The sequence below is a fragment of the Ischnura elegans genome (assembly GCF_921293095.1).
Source record: "Ischnura elegans chromosome 13 unlocalized genomic scaffold, ioIscEleg1.1 SUPER_13_unloc_3, whole genome shotgun sequence".
Taxonomy (NCBI): domain Eukaryota; kingdom Metazoa; phylum Arthropoda; class Insecta; order Odonata; family Coenagrionidae; genus Ischnura; species Ischnura elegans.
Genome location: NW_025791659.1, coordinates 3,653,386 through 3,670,821, shown reverse-complemented (window position 1 = coordinate 3,670,821; position 17,436 = coordinate 3,653,386). Strand labels below are relative to the sequence as shown.

The following is a 17,436-nucleotide window of genomic DNA, read 5'->3' as shown; positions in this document are numbered from 1 at the left end:
GATAGATGACAGCGTCGTCAGCAAATAAACGTATTTTACTGCTAATGCGGGAGCACAGATCATTAATGTATATAATGAACAACAGGGGGCCGATTACGCTTCCTTGTGGAACACCTGATGTAACTTTTACAACATCAGAGCTAATTCCGTCAAGAACTACTTTTTGTTTACGATCTCTGAGGAAGTCGCGTATCCAGTTTACAACTGTTTCGTTTAATCCGCATGACTGTAATTTGTATAAAAGTTTGTTGTGAGGTACAGTGTCGAAAGCTTTCTTAAAATCTAGAAATAGTGCGTCAACTTGTCTTTTTGATTCACCAGATTTTATAACGTCGTGAAGAAAGAGCGCGAGCTGTGTTTCGCAGGATCTATTTTTTCGGAATCCGTGCTGACAGTCATGGAGGAAGGTACGTCTGTCCAAGAAAGTCATGATATTACTAACAACGATATGTTCAAGTATCTTGCCTATAATTGATGTTAGGGAAATTGGACGGTAGTTGCCTGGGTCATTTCTATTTCCCTTTTTGAAAATGGGTGTAACACTTGCAATTTTCCAGTCGGGCGGTAACTTCCCTTCGGAGAGTGACGTCTTGAATATGATCTCTAAGTAAGGCGCGATCTGTGGAGCTAACTCTTTGAGGACACGCGCGGGTATTCCCTCCGGACCCGGAGATTTACTATTCTTAATCGGGCCATTAAAACCTGCCACTTACATTGCGAACATATTGCACGCTTCCAAACCGGCCCAAATCCCTGACACTTATTCAGATGGTGTTAATCCCTAACTTTACATCAATACAAAGAATCATAATGTAAAAAAAGGCTTGCATTCTTACCGATGTAGCAGTCTCAATGAGTCTAGGCTGAATACTTTCAAACAGGTTGTCCTTTAATCATTCAGCTTCCTGAAAGAAGAAATCAGTTTTGTGAGCTACATTTAAGATTTATCGGCCCAATACATAGGCAGTTCTATGGGGGCACATGCCCCCCTCCATACACTTAAAAATATACAAGATTTTTAATACGGTCCCATTATTATTGCGTTCGTTTTGTATTACGAGGTGTCCTTGCGCCCCTTCCTGAAAAAAATCCTAGACACTGCCTTGCTTGTGCCCCCCCTGAAAGAAATCCTGGATTCGCCCCTGGTCCAATACTTAGTCATGGGAGATGAAGTCACCTGGGAAAAGGTGAAACTAACGCAAAAACAAAGAATCTATAAATAAGATGGTCAATAACCCAAGTACAACCCATTGCGGTATGATGATTGGTCAATGGGTTAATTCCACCTGAACTAATTTTTGGCCTGCAATTCTATGTAATTTAGTACTCTTCAAACTCAATAACTACTTGGACGGTTGACATATTTTCGAAAGTTTTCACGGAAATTGCTACTTTTATACCATTTTTCCGAGCTGACGGCGGCTGGGTGGAAAATAGAAACTAGCCAATGAGAAGCGCTGCCCCTTCCTCCTCTCCGTTCCCCTCCATCCCCTTCCCTCTTCCCCTCAGCTCCCCTCCATATGGCCGATCGGCGTTGCTAGCCTTGGGAATAACGGTACTTTCGGGGGCGGCAGAACGACCACTGTGTGATCTCCAAAGATTCGGCTTGGCAACACTGCTAGCTGGAGAGCGATGTGCACTGCACGGAGTTCGGAGATGGACTGCAGGCTCTTCCACACTTTCTCCAGTGATTGGTTAGAAGAGTGGGTGGGTTTCGAGTACGGTCAAGGTCAGCCGCCGTCAGTTCAGAAAAATGGTATAGCCCCATTGCACAATTTACAAAAGGGTAGTTTCCTTCATCAAAGAAAACGAAAGGCATTGATTGCGATTCGTTACCCACCATAAGTGTATTCATAATACACAAATTATTTGGTTTTTGAAATACCGGTTTAGACGAATGGCAAGGGTCAAATTTTATCCTCATTTGAAAAAGGCCAGATTGGCGCCCATGAGATTCCACTCCACGTGACGTCACAGGGACCTAGTTTCTACACGAGAGGATAGGAGTTATACATCGTCTGAGGTTACCAATGCATGCATGAGGCACAGAGCTCAGGGAAACATGTCTGATAATCACCTATTAAAACTGGCTAAGTTCGGAAAGTTTTCTTCGTTTGATAAGGTATTAATAAACCTTTTTTAAGCCAAGCGCTACCATTCAGCAAGGTACTCAGCTACCCGCTGCCAGCCTGCGACGTATCAGCGCTAAGCCTCGCCTCAAGGTCACCTCACCGGGCGGGAGGGGGAACCAGAAATACGACGTACGGAGATATTTCCCGGCATTCATACTTGAGCGTCGCGTTTTCGCGCGCTTGAAAATTTTCACTTTTCATTTAATCGCGAAAAATAGATATTGCCATTTAAAAATCTAAAAGCGCGAAATACGTACTCCAGGAGTAATAATCTTTCGATTAAGGCAATAAAAAAATAATAGGAAACCACCCTATTGTTGTGCCACAGGTGTAATATATTATATTAAAAATACTTGACCTAATGCAAAACTTTTACGGCACACGTGTTTTGGGTATGATATGATTAAACATATTCTAAAAGATACTGAAAATTTCAATTTTTTCCTAAAAATATCGAATTTCAAAGCGTTTGCACAGTGTACAGATATTATTTGTTAGGTCTAACACAGGCAGTCCCCGACTTTTGCACACAATGCGTTCCCAAAAACGTATACGAAAGTCGAACCATTGACTTCCATACTAAGTAGAGGTTACATTCCAAAAGAGCGTAATATACGTACTAAAACCTTTTTTTTCACGGATTTTATTTCATAGTCTGAGGTTTCAGGCGAGATGGAGTGGAAACGTGACACAATGAAAATGAAAAAGCAGGAGCAATTTCCACAATTTTACATTTATTAATACTACCGGTTTCGCTTTTCAGCATCATCAGGTACAGAAATATCAAGTGCGCTACGCTTAAAAAGGAAGGTAGGAGGGGGTGGTGGGCGGTAAGGCGGGGGAAGGGGATGGAGGGAGAGTGTACAGTCACGGGGACTGTTAAACGTAATGTTGAGAGAGCACTACGGCACTTAACAGTCCCCGTGACTGTACACCCTCCCTCCATCCCCTTCCCCCGCCTTACCGCCCACCACCCCCTCCTAGATTAGTTTCAAATGCACCAAACACATGTTTTAAATTAGAGTTCAGAATAACATAATGTCGTAAAACCACAGTTTAAATCCTAATAGTGAATATTTGATCCGACATGACCGTCCGAAATATGGAAAAATTCAAAGGCCGCTAAAACGGGTGTCCATGTTGAATATTGGCCGTGACGTCACAAGGCAGTAGCAGAAGGCAGCTTCTATGCCGTTTAATTCTACCACTATTATTGCATAGAAAAATTACAGAATTTGAGGGTATCCGTTTTTTACTGTCAGAAAATATCTTCAGAATATATATGTGGCTGCTTCTCTTTTGAGTAAATGACTTCATCATTGCGTAATATCTTAATATTTATTTACGTGTCAACTTCAAGTTTGGAAAGAGTAGTACGAATAGCACATTGAATCTTTAATAAATAGATGATGGTATTTATTTTTCGCTGGGTATATTTCGGCACAATGCCGTTTATCATGCCAAAACTTTTTTTGTAAGAACCGAGTCAAACTAATAAACCTATTTCAGACGTTTGCTGCAAGACTTATTCGTTGCGTATGGCCGGCCGGAACGTTCGCCCTTCCCAACTAGAATCATGGGATGTTAGCCTTATTTCCGTGCTGGCTGGTTGTTGCAATGGTTCGCTGTCCAGGATGGGTTCAAGAAAAGATAATCTTGGTTGGGAGAAGGAAAACTCCAACGATTTATAAATGGTATACCAAACTTTGATGTACATATTTATGGTCACTGAATTTTTGAAAAAGGAGGACAGGTTCAACCCTCCATAGAAATGCGAGACGTTAAGGCTAACAAGGGGAGACCACGTACCTTGCTCCATCTTTTTCAATTAGGGCCTTAGTTAGGCTGTAATTAATTAATTTTCATGCGTTACTTTTCACAAGTTATATATATATATCCAAAATTTCCTATATAACTCAATGGGTCTGTTGGGGTGGTGGTAGCATGTACGATGTCTAAGATGTTCCCCCACATTGAGGACCAGGGTTCAAGACTGCGTTATGGCATTATTTTTTGTTGTCTTCATTGTGATCATACGGCGTCAAGTTTATCATTAATTATAATTGCAGCAATCATTGACATGAGACAATTTTTTTATCATCATAATGGCGTTTAGGTATTTTAGCAGTGTCATTACAAACGCAGAGATACGATGACTACAAGGGTTGGTGTGCGCTAAAATGTTAATTTTTTCTTTGCTTATACTGACCAACTTCCACATTAAAAATAAAAAACACTCTTGCAAGAGCACATACCATTAAAGGCTCGCGGCAAGCAACAATATGCGTACAGACATAATTAATAAGAACACAAAGTGAATATAAAATGCCATATATCTCGAACACTTGTAATTCACATTACTCCAAAGGGAGTTTACTTACTCAGTACCTACCAGTTTGCTTCAGAAGCAGTGCTAAAAGAACCATTCCGAAATATAATTTCAATTAACAAATAGGATGAAATTAAAGTTGATACCCTGGACCGGGCGCGCTGGCATATAAAATACGTCAATCTTTGAAAACCAAGAATTTCAACATTGTACGTACATTCTGGGCTAGAATGGTCTCGTGTATTCCTACAATGTACTTTGACTGCCTATATTTCGAGTTTTCAAAGTTCGAGGTATTTTAGCTAATTTTTTAGATCAGCAAGATAAACCCGTCACCAGTGGAGTACAAATTACGCCGCGCGACCTGCCGTGTACCTTTATATCTGTATCACCTATAAATGTACTAATTTCAACAAATAATGATTAATTTTAACAAAAATCGTTTGTTATCATGTATGCACATATCATGGGCAAAGTACGCATTTTGCCCGGTCGTGTAAAATAACAGTCGCGCCATAATTCTTTAACCAAACTACTTTCAGTTCTTAAATTAAGTAGGTCTACGCGGAAGATGCTATATTTTGACTCAACACACTTTCTGATGTGACTGAGGTACCTATTAAGTAACTTATTATAATATAAATATCAATTTGATCTTACAATACCTTCAAATGATCTTCAAAACAGAATATCATCGATAGGTAAGAGTCAGGAGCAGCCTTGAACCATTTATTCCGTATAGCTTGTGCTTAAGGCACGGGAATGAATATCTTCTCCAGGCTTTTGTTTCGACGTCGAGATGAAATTTGCAACAAAAAATCATTTATAATTCTATTTTGAATTCATGTTTTCGGTACTAGACGACATTTTTAGGAAGCAAACTCCACCGATTCCCGGATACTCTCGCCGCGCTAAAGAAGGCGACGGAATACAGCGATACTCCACTGGTGACCACTGCCTTGTGACGTCACATCTCAATCAAGATGGAGGCACTGTGTTTCAGCGCAACATGAAATTTTCCGACTTTCAAAACGTTTTAAAGTGCATACCCCAGATGCAGGAAATAAAAGTGACTATACTAATGTTTCTTTTCTAGGCTAAACTTTCAAATTCAGCAATAAAAAAAAATTAGTGCACTTCCCTATTCCCTTCATTATATACGTTCGTATTGTTCGCATATACTGCCATTTGAAACAATTGAATGTTGGGATGCGCAATAAACACTGTGGGAATTTAAAAAAAATTAAAGACCAACGTCCGAAAGTCCAAATTTAGCGTACGAGAGTCAAGTAAAAGGTGTCAATTTTGAACGTACGAAAGTGCGAACTGTACGAAAGTCGAGTGTACGCAAGTCGAGGACCGCCTGTATATTATGTCGTTTATTCTACTGATAGATCTCAACTTTCAAGACATGCATGTCATGTTTTGTCATCACACACAAAATGATCATGCAGATAAAAAGCCAATGTCGTGAGCATCCCCAAAAAATTAGCACCAAAAGAAGCATTATAAACAAATGCAAAAGTGCACTCCATGATTAATATTAATATTACATGGTGTAATAGCCGAAACCGGTCAGAAATTTTTACAAATATTTTGGGGAAGTAACAAAGTGTCTGTTATTGATAATATCTTATGTCTTTGCGGAATTAAATTATAAAAACGTTTAATCATAATAGTTTTATACCCTTATCGTACAACAATTTGAAGCTAATGAAGATTATAGGCAGGGGCGCAGCTAGGAATTAAGGATAGGGGGGGGGGTTTAGGCGCAACTAATACTTACGGGTGTGGGGGTATTGCATACCCACCAGGGTAAGCAGGAGTTGCAGGGACCCTCCTCCAGAAAAATTTGAAGAATAATACAATTATAAATGAAGAGCAAACTTAGTGCATGTCCACAGAATTTATTTGGTACGACACGTTTCAGCGACCTTACTTCGCTATCATCAGGTACAAAATGCCATATTTTCGTCAAGAAGTCATATATATATATACAATCATGCAAATGGGAGGGGTATATTTATGAGTCGGCGGAAGTGGGAGAGGGGTTGGGGGGTAAAGGATGGGGGAAGGGGGTGGGGAGGTGGTTGGGATACGTAAAGATTGGGGGGTTCGGTTGAAGGTTTGAGAGGGGGGAGGGCTAACAGCGGGGAATGACTCAGGAACTCAATGTCGTTCATCAGATTTTCCTTGCGTTTTCTCCTCCTGGTGATCTCCCACTGCTCGAGTGCGTCGAGCCGACGTCCTTTTCCTTCGAAGGCCAGTATTTAAGGTTGGAAACTGCATGAATGGCTCTCGTTGATAAGGTGAGTGGCTAGCTGGGATTTGGTGTCTTTCTTTTCAAAACATCTTTTGTGCTCTCCTGTCCTTACTTCAAAATTCCGACCAGTTTGTCCTACATATGTTAGCGAAGTAAGGTCGCTGAAACACGTCGTACCAAATAAATTCTGTGGACATGCACTAAGTTTGCTCTTCATTTATCATTGTATCATTATGTTCCACAAAATCTCGCCGAACACCGTTGAATACATTTGAAGAATAATGGCTCAAAATGGTAAGTTTTACGGCTTTCTGAGGGATATTTGACGATTCCTGACACTATTCTATAAGTAATTCTGATCCAAACAAGTAAAATAGGTTAAACTTAAAAATTTCTCTGAGCTCTGGGGGGTTTTTATCCCCAAAACCCCCCCCCCCCCCCCTCGCTGCGCCACTGAATATAGGTACAGTAAAACCTCTATGTAGTGAACCTCTCTACATCATAAACCTCCATACTTCATACCACCCCTACGGTCCAGTCAGATTTATAGGCAAACCTCTTTGTAGTGAACCTCCACTTATCATACCAAGGAGACACCCCCAAGATGGCCTAACTACCTCTGCAAATCATACCGAGACAACTAGAGACCATTAATGCAGCCGCGATTACGTACATGGAATGATATATTCAGTGATAAATGTTTCACACATTTTTTTTTCTTATATACCTTTAATGTGCTGTAATTTTCACATTAATCATTAGTTACCGCCATTTTGTTCCACATGAGAGCATACCTAACAGTAAATAAGAAAAAAGATATCCAACTATCCTAATCTTTTTAAGTGACTGTTGATTTAAGAGAGTTAACATTGTTTCCTCTCGAATCATGGTAAAAATCACGCGATAGCGCTCGCTTTCTGTTATTAATAAATAATAAATGTAGATTCACTAATGCACGCATATTTGTTTCAACACATAAATATCATGGTTTAAAGGACAATACCGCCTTTCATTTCCGAAGGATATAAAATAAAGGTGACTATAACTGAAACCTCTCTATAATAGTGAACCTCCATACATCAAATTGCCCAAATTTTGGTCCCCTCCATTACGATGTAAAGAGGTTTTACTGTATTTAAAAACAGTCATTTTGAAAATATTCATAATTTTAAAAACACAGAGGTCTCTCAGACAACACGCCACCGGTTAAGGGTTAAAGTAAAGATAAAGAAGAAATAAAAATGTTAAGTTTCCCTCACCTTTCATTTCTCCCCCTCCCCCAGAGCTCTGAGAAATTTTTAAGTTAAATCCATTTTACTTAAATGGATTGATATTGCTAATAGAATAGTATAAGTATTGAAAAAATATCCCTCAGAAAGCCATAAAACTCATCATTTTGAACAATTTATCGTAAAATTCAAAATTTATTAATCTCGCACCTACCGCTTATCCTGGTGGGTATTCCATACCCCCACACACACCGGTATTAGTTGTACTATCATTTGCAAAAGTCTTGCAACAAATCGAGCGGCACCACTTTCGCTGCACAAAGATTGTGCCCAGAAACTGTACGGTTTTTCTGTGTATGCAGCAATCCAACGCTATAGTCTTCATGGTTCAATGTATGGAGAACAGGTCATTGGGAGGGTGAGGTATTTTTTCATCCTTTTCAGTCTCGAGGATTTGATCGCTACCATTTAAGTGAAATTAATGTTCATGATATTCCTCCAAATGCATTGTAGCATTTTATGCAGGAGAAAAGATCTAAGGTAATTCCTGGGAGAGATTTCAAAAAGTTTGTAGCTTGGCTCTTTTTGAGTGATCATAGCTCTGAACGTAGGTTTTTGCGGCGAGAGGCATCGTTGCTAACGGCTTCCGGGTGCAGCTGCGTGTTGCGCTGTGTGATGTGTTTCATCGCCTGATGATGCGTCCTGCAACGGTCGCGAAAGCTTGCACGACAAAGCGCAACACGCAGCAGCACCCGGAAGCCGTTAGCAACGATGATCATAGCTCTTTTCAGAGAGCTGGAAATCAGTGCTCAGAAATGCAAATTCACAAGCACAAAATAATGAGGCAACTTCAAAGCAAATGTCATGGGCAACCCCTAAAATTCAGCACTCGGAGACATTATGACCGTAATATGGATACAGCAATCATGAATGATATTAATAAGAGATGTCTATCACCACTCTAAAAGGAAATAGGGTGGTTTCTTATTATTTTTTTAATGCCTAAATCGAACGATTATTACTCCTGGAGTACGCATTTCACGCTCTTAGATTTCCGAATGACGATATCTATTTTTCGCGATTAAATTAAAAGTGCAAATTTTCAAGCGTGCGAAAATGCGACGGCTAAGTAGGAATGATGGGAAATGTCCGTGTGACGTATTTCTGGTTCCCGCTGCCGCCCTGTGAGGTGACCTTGAGGCGAGGCTTGAGCGCTGATACGATGCAGGCTGCTAGCAGGTAGCAGAGTACCCTGCTAGCTGGTAGCGCTTAGCTTAAATATGGATTATTAATACCTTATCAAACAAAGGAAACTTTCCGACCTTAGACAATTTTAATAAGTGATTATTAAGAGATGTTTCCCTGAGCTCTGTGACTTATGCATACATTGGTAATCTCAGACGATGTAAAACTCCTATCCTCTCGCGTAGAAACTAGGTCCCTGTGACGTCACGTGGAGTGGCATCGCATGGGCGCCAATCCGGCCTTTTTAAAATGAGGTTAATATTGACCACTGCCATTCGTTTAAACTAGGATTTCTAAAACCAAATAATTTGTATACATATTATGTAAACCCTAATGGTGGGTAACGATTAGCAATCAATGCATTTCGTTTTCTTTGATGAAGGAAACTACCCTATTCACAAGCCCAAAATATTTGAGACAGCTACATAGAAAATGTCATTAGCATCCCGTAATACTCAAGTAAATTAAGTAGCATTACGCACAAATGGAAGCAGGTAGTATATGATAGCGATTGAAGAGATCCACCCTCATTACTCGAAAAGCATCTTCACAAGAACAAAACAAACAGTGAGCTTCAATGAGAATCTCCCAACAATCAGAAATAAAAGAAGCATAATGAGCAAATGGAGATAGGCACTTCATGATGGATACAACAAACATCTATCAACATGCATTAAGAAATTTCATAGGAAAACATTTACGTAAATTCACAAGCACAAAATAATCAGGCCGTATCGAACCATTTGTCCCGAGGATGCCCCAAAACCAATCATTATGGATGCATTACGAACAATAGGGTAGTTTCCTTCATCAAAGAAAACAAAAGGCAATAATTGCGATTCGTTACCCACCATTAGTGTATTCATAATATACAAATTATTTTGTTTTAGAAATACCGGGTTAGACGAATGGCAATGGTCCATTTTTATCCTCATTTGAAAAGGGCCAGATTGGCGCCCATGCGATGCCACTCCACGTGACGTCACAGGGACCTAGTTTCTATAGGAGAAGATAGGAGTTATACGTCGTCTGAGGTTACCAATGCATGCATGAGGCGCAGAGCTCAGGGAAACATGTCTTAATAATCACTTATTAAAACTGGCTAAGGTCGGAAAGTTTTCCTCGTTTGATAAGGTATTAATAATCCTTATTTAAGCCAAGCGCTACCAGGCGGCAGGGCACTAGGCTACCCGCTGGCAGCCTGCGACGTATCAGCGCTAAGCCTCGCCTCAAGGTCACCTCACCGGGCGGAGGGGGAACCAGAAATACGACGTACGGAGAGATTTCCCATCATTCCTACTAACGCGTCGCGTTTTCGCGCGCTTGAAAATTTTCACTTTTTATTTAATCGTGAAAAATAGATATTATCATTTAAAAATCTAAAATCATGAAATACGTACTCCAGGAGTAATAATCTTTCGATTAAGGCAATAAAAAAATAATAGGAAACCCCCCTATTAGAATTAGGTACTTCATGATGGAAAATAATAAGAGTCGCTCAGCACTCAAAATGAAGGTTCACTAGCACTAAATGATAATGCAGATTCAGGGCGGTAGTTATTATTAACACCCAATTATCAGCATGAAAAGAAGCATTGTGACCCAATGAAAATAGGGTCTTCATGATGACATTTAAAGAGAGTGTCTATTGGAACTACAAAAACTAAGTAAAAAGCTCAAAATAACCAGACAGCTTCAAAGTTATTGTCATTAGCATCCCCCGATACCCAGCACAAAAAGATGTATGTATAATGAACGAATGGAAATAGCCACTTCATGACGGTAATTAATAAGAGCAACTATCTGCACTCAAATAACTTGCCAAGAGTTTACAGACATCCCAATGTATGAAGCATAGAATCAGTCAACCACCAACCTGAATTGTTTTCGATAAACAAAATTATGCTTATTTCGATCAAGTCATCTCTCATGGCATGTTGATATTGAGACTGACTACATTATTAACCGAGAAATTGTACAGAACCTCAACACTCCTTGATACGTTTAACTGAACGCAAAAAGCTTATATTTTCATCAATGATAAGCCGACTTTAGAACCAAGTTATCCTAAACCAGAATGTCAGTCAGTAAATTCTCAAGGTTAAAACAAAATAAACGCACCAAACCGATACAAACGCTCAAAACACGGTTAGCATAAAATATTTTCTCTTTTCAATATCACATCCGAGAACAGAACTTATGTTTTCACAAACCTCTAAACTATAAACGGAGGAGTAATAATTTAAAAAACTCCTTAAATATTTTTCTACATAGTTTTTCTCAATTTTATTAGCCAAAAGATAGCGGTTTCTTGCTATGAATTAACTACAATTTCATGTTTTCGCTATTTTTCTTATATCGCGAGGGTGAATATATTTCCGCAACACTAAGAAGAATGTGAAACTGGAATCGTTGCGAGAGACGATTAATACAAATGATTTTCTACCATTTACATAATATTAGGTCACAAAAGATGGATGATAACATTTTGCACATACTGGCGAGCATTTAAAAAACACTATCTCATTACGAAAGGGCCACACAGCACCGAAATGTATATAACATTCCCAAAAACATAGAGATTGCTGGCCTTCAAATAACGTTTGAAAAGCCTCGTCTTTGTATTCCGATTGTCTTTTGTCAAACAAGATGGCTGGCTGGCTCCTCCTGAAAGTAGCCACTTCCTAATCAAGATTTGTACTGTATTTATCATATTTAAATAGTTGTGGTAGCGCTTTTTTGCCTGGCTAAGATTGTTTATAATGCTGAATAAGTCATAAATCCTAAATTTGGTAAAGATTGGTGGGTAATAAAGCATTCCGTATAACCCGACCATAGCCAAATGGTACACACACGAGAAAGTAATCTTGATACACGAGAAACAAAATGCATGATGGAGGTGCTGATATGAAAATATTTATTTTACGGATACCAATCACGAATATTACATTAGTAATGGAGTCCCCTTGATACCAATCATCACAAAAAACACTGGCCAACCTCCGCCTATTCGCTCCGTATTCTCCGCCATAAATATGGATAAGATACACGAATACGAATTCAGTGACGAGGACATGAGAATAAAAGATTATCTAATAATATCTCCAAATCACAACAATAAACGACGGATTCAGCACCAGCTAAAGATCTATTAAGCTAACAAGCAATACACCTTTGTTTAAGAACAACAACACATTAACATAATTAGATTAACCCCTTACATGTTTACCAACAATAACTACTAACCTCGACTTGTCGGAAGTCCTTTATCAAAATCAAATCCAAAGCAATGTCTAATAATGAGAACACTTCTTCAAACGCACAAAAAAATAGTTTGTTCTTCCCTGGGATATCCACAGCTGGGATATCCACATGTGCTCATGCTCATGAACTAATCGAGTTATCGCTCGAGTCGACTCAAAAGTCGAAATGCTAGCGTGCAAGGACATCGACTGATCGATATCAAAAGCCGCACGGCGGTCATTACGGATTGGACATACATTGAATAATTGCCTTAATTTTCTTATCGTTTTAAAACTAGCCCCATCAAAATCCCTTCGTTATTATGGTTTATACTACTTAATGTTGATTTTGAAAATTGAGTCTTTGCAAACGGTCAGGCACAAATCATAGGATATTTTTGAAACTATTAATTCTGTCGCAATGAAACTCCACACTAATGTTTGTTTTAATTTTATAAACGTTTTAAAACGTCTCCGTCAAAATCCCTCGTTAATTATGGTTTTTATACAAAAAGTTCAGTTTGACAAGTGAAAATTCGTCATATGTCGATGTCGAAAAAAAGTTCGTCATATGTCGATGTTCATCCAGGTCATGACTTCCTTTACCTAAACAAATCCCTTATTAATTATTCATGTGTACTAAAATTTAATCTTGGTGTGAAGCGAAACATTTTCGAATTGAAGCATAAGTGAAAATGTTCTCAATCAACAAAAAATAGTCTCGGTGCTAACATTCGTCTAGATCCAAATCTGCTGTTATCTCCACAATGAAAACGAAACCCTTGGGTCGGGTTCGCTGGATACACTCCTGAGGCGAGGACTATAAGCGATTAGCTTTTCTCCTCGCCCCCAGAAGGGGAAGGACAGAAAGGAACAAGGAAAGGAGGCGCCGCCGCGATAGGAGCCTCCAAGGAAAGGACGGGGAAGGAAGGAAGGGACGAGGAATCCTGCACCGTCACAAAGGCGGGCAGGTCCTACTACTAACGAAACCAAGCAATACGCAATTAATATGCTACCAATTTTAGTAGATTTTCCTATAAGGAAGAAAAATCTATCGATCAAATCGGTAGATTGTTATCTCCACAGTTAGGAATGCGTTTTCTAATGTTCCGTTTAAAATTTCAAGACCATTGCCACCCGTGAGGACCAGAACCTGTCAATTTCACGAACGCTATATATATTTCAAAAATTTATGTTTCTTGATCATACCCATTGTATCAAGTTAAACTATAAGCTTCAATTAAAATCATAAACGTTTGAATTTAAATCGCAAACATTTCCTTGTGTTTAATTGAGCAAGCCTTTCTTCCAGGCTTCATAAAAATATAAATTTCATGTAATCAACAAAGACACCGACATAATTTATTCACAAAAATTACTATCTTAGTCCCATAGACTTCATCTCCATCTATATCTACTTAATACCCCGCAAACCGCAAAAGGACGTGTGGCAGGGGGTGATAGGACACCAGCCGTCTACACATAAACAATCTAAGTGTTCTAACGAAGTTGGGACTAGCGTTTATTAGTCCTTAATGGTTCGGAGGAAAAACGAATTCCCATATCTATCCGTTCGGCAAAGCATCTCTCTTAATTTATCGCTTCTGTCGTACCTGGAAATATAGTGTGGCTCTAATATTATCTTCACTGTGTCGCTCTTAAAAATATCCATTCTCAATTGTTCAAGCAATCTAAGCCTAGCGCGCAGCCTCCCGAGTCTCCAGCGGCTCCCAACCTAATTCGCTTAACATCTGGGTAACACTCTGTACGCCCGTAGCAGTTTTTGACGAACCGCAGCGCCTTCCTTTGTATTTCATTCAGTTCGCGGATTAAGTCTTTCTGCACCGGATCCCATACGATCGCTGCATATTCAAGGTGCGGTCGGACGAGTTTGAAAAAGCAAAACTTTTAAATAAACGCCTCGAAAAACAGTTTCATGAGAAAAGCATGACAAGAAGAAAAAATGATGAAAATCGCGATTAACTCGAAATTCGCGAAATCGCGCGAAACCCCCGGAATTCGCGTTAAAATTCGCTTTATCGCATTTGCGACTTTTGCATGTCCCTATACATGAGTGATTTATTAGATATTGGAGTTAAGAAAAAAAATTTATTCCTATAAATTAACGCTAATCGTCGAATAGTTTGTATATATTAGTATCATGAATGGCGACACTAGTCTCAAAGATGATATAGAGTACCGAAACTAGTTGACGACTAAAATTAATTTGTTATAAGTTGAGTTCTTAATAGGGTGGTTTCTTATTATTTTTTATTGCCTAAATCGAAAGATTATTACTCCTGGAGTACGTATTTCACGCATTTAGATTTTTAAATGACGATATCTATTTTTCGCGATTAAACGAAGAGTGAAAATTTTCAAGCGCGCGAAAACGCGACGCGTAAGTATGAATGCCGGGAAATCTCTCCGTGAGACTTATTTCTGGTTCCCGCTGCCCCCCTGTGAGGTGACCTTGAGGCGAGGCTTAGCGCTGATACGACGCAGGCTGCTAGCGGGTAGCTGAGTACCCTGCTGGCTGGTAGCGCTTGCCTTAAATAAAGCTTATTAATACCTTATCAAATGAAGAAAACTTTCCGACCTTAGCCAGTTTTAATAAGTGATAATTAAGACATGTTTCCCTGAGCTCTACGCCTCATGCATGCATTGGTACCCTCAGACGATGTATAACTCCTATCCTCTCGTGTAGAAACTAGGTCCCTGTGACGTCACGTGGAGTGGCATCGCATGGGCGCCAATCTGGCCCTTTTCAAATGAGGATAAAAATGGACCATTGCCATTCATCTAAACCGCTATTTCTAAAACGAAATAATTTGTATATTTTGAATACACTGGTGGGTAACGAATCGCAATCAGTGCTTTTCGTTTTCTTTGATGAAGGAAACTACCCTATTATCCCAACTAAAATAGGAATTCTACAAGGTAAACGCCTCAACCATTCAGTGCGTTGGAGTGATTACTTGTGAAATCAAATGATCATGTTTATAAACTAATGAGTGCCATAGTTAGTTCATGAATGCAAAAAAGAAGGCTTACACTTGTACACGAGATGAAAATAGATACAACAGAGAGGTGATAAAAACGACAATCGTACGCATCGAAATACTGTCATCATCGACAGTGCATTTCTATTCAACTGTAATTAACACTAGAACTGAAGATTTTTCGCGAAAGGATATTTTACAACTATTATTCTCAGTTCTGTATAAATGGAATAATTATTGTGCTCAGGTTATTTTAACTTCAGACATTTATAGTCATATGAGCAGGCCCGTCGCTAGCTGATCTGGCGCCCGGGGCAAACTGGGATCGTGCCCCTCCCCTCCCCCCCCCCCCATAACATTGATATACCTGCAATCGGGAGATTTGAAAATTAATTGAAAACCTTTTTTCATAATAAAGATATTTTATTCATTATGAAAGCAAAACGTACAAGGATATTTAAAAATGTCGGTAAAAAAACTTGCCGACCGCGTAAGTCACGAGCCGATGTTATGTGTGTCTGCGTTTTGCGACGTGAAGGAGCCTCGGAGCTCTTTCATTTTGTTGAAGAGAGCTGAGAGCGCCACACAGCGGATAATGTTGTTAGTCAACATTTAAAAAAAGTTTTAGTCGGCGAACACGGTGCGCCCCCAACTTGCTGCGCCCAGGGCAAAATGCCCTGGTTGCGCCGCCCTCGCGACGGGCCTGCATATGAGTGTTAGGGTAATAAGAGTTATTTCTCAACCATTAGTAATAGGGTAGTTTCCTTCATCAAAGAAAACGAAAGGCATTGATTGCGATTCGTTACCCACCATTAGTGTATCCATAATACACAAATTATTTGGTTTTTGAAATACCGGTTTAGACGAATGGCAACGGTCAAATTTTATCCTCTTTGAAAAAGGCCAGATTGGCGCCCATGCGATTCCACTCCGCATGACGTCACAGGGACCTAGTTTCTACACGAGAGGATAGGAGTTATACATCGTCTGAGGTTACCAATGCATGCATGAGGCACAGAGCTCAGGGAAACATGTCTTAATAATCACCTATTAAAACTGGCTAAGTTCGGAAAGTTTTCTTCGTTTGATAAGGTATTAATAAACCTTTTTTAAGCCAAGCGCTACCATCCAGCAAGGTACTCAGCTATCCGCTAGCATCCTGCGACGTATCAGCGCTAAGCCTCGCCTCAAGGTCACCTCACCGGGCGGGAGGGGGAACCAGAAATACGACGTACGGAGATATTTCCCGGCATTCATACTTAAGCGTCGCGTTTTCGCGCGCATGAAAATGTTCACTTTTCATTTAATCGCGAAAAATAGATGTTGTCATTTTAAAATCTATAAGCGTGAAATACGTACTCCAGGAGTAATAATCTTTCGATTAAAGCAATAAAAAAATAATAGGAAACCACCCTATTCTAATTCAAGGTACACCATATCGATTTTTTGTGTCCAAACAGAGTAACATATTTGATTCTTCAGGACGGATTAATCCTTTCCACACCAGAACAAATGTACTATGCACATAATTCCTTTAATTTCATCCTTATTCGCTCCGACATTCATTAAAACACCCATTAAGGCTTCATCTCTCCTCATCGAAATTTTTTCGGATATACTCACAAATGCGTCTGATTTCATTATTCATAGTCCTTTCTATGCTAATCCTTGCCTGCTGATCGTCATAATTCTCAAATCCTTTAGGCAATCTCTTCTCGTCGAGCCACGCAAGTACTTTCTTTACCTCTCCCCCCTTACGGTAAACATACGACATTATGATGGAGAATTTTATCGCAACATCTTCAGTCTCGTATATCTGATTATCGCATACTAGGCCTCATCTTCCCACGAAACCAACGACCAATAGGGTAGTTTCCTTCATCAAAGAAGACAAAATGCATTGATGGCGATTCCTTGCCCACCATTAGTGTATTCATAATACACAAATTATATGGTTTTAGAAATCCCAGTTTAGACAAAAGTTAATGGTCAAT

At 39.5% G+C, this 17,436-nt stretch overlaps 1 protein-coding gene across 2 annotated transcripts in view; it reads right to left on the bottom strand.

The window, feature by feature from the left end:
* LOC124172899 overlaps positions 1–12,573 on the bottom strand; it is a 96,212-nt gene extending 83,639 nt beyond the window's left edge. Inside the window, exons 1-2 of one of the 2 annotated variants that reach the window (XM_046552403.1) lie at positions 12,445–12,573; positions 837–905 (exon numbers count right to left, since the gene is read on the bottom strand). The gene's annotated coding sequence lies outside the window, so the exon portion shown is untranslated. The remainder of the gene's footprint in view (positions 1–836; positions 906–12,444) is intronic. The other variant, XM_046552404.1, reaches the window with a different exon arrangement.
* Positions 12,574–17,436: the final 4,863 nt, after the last annotated feature.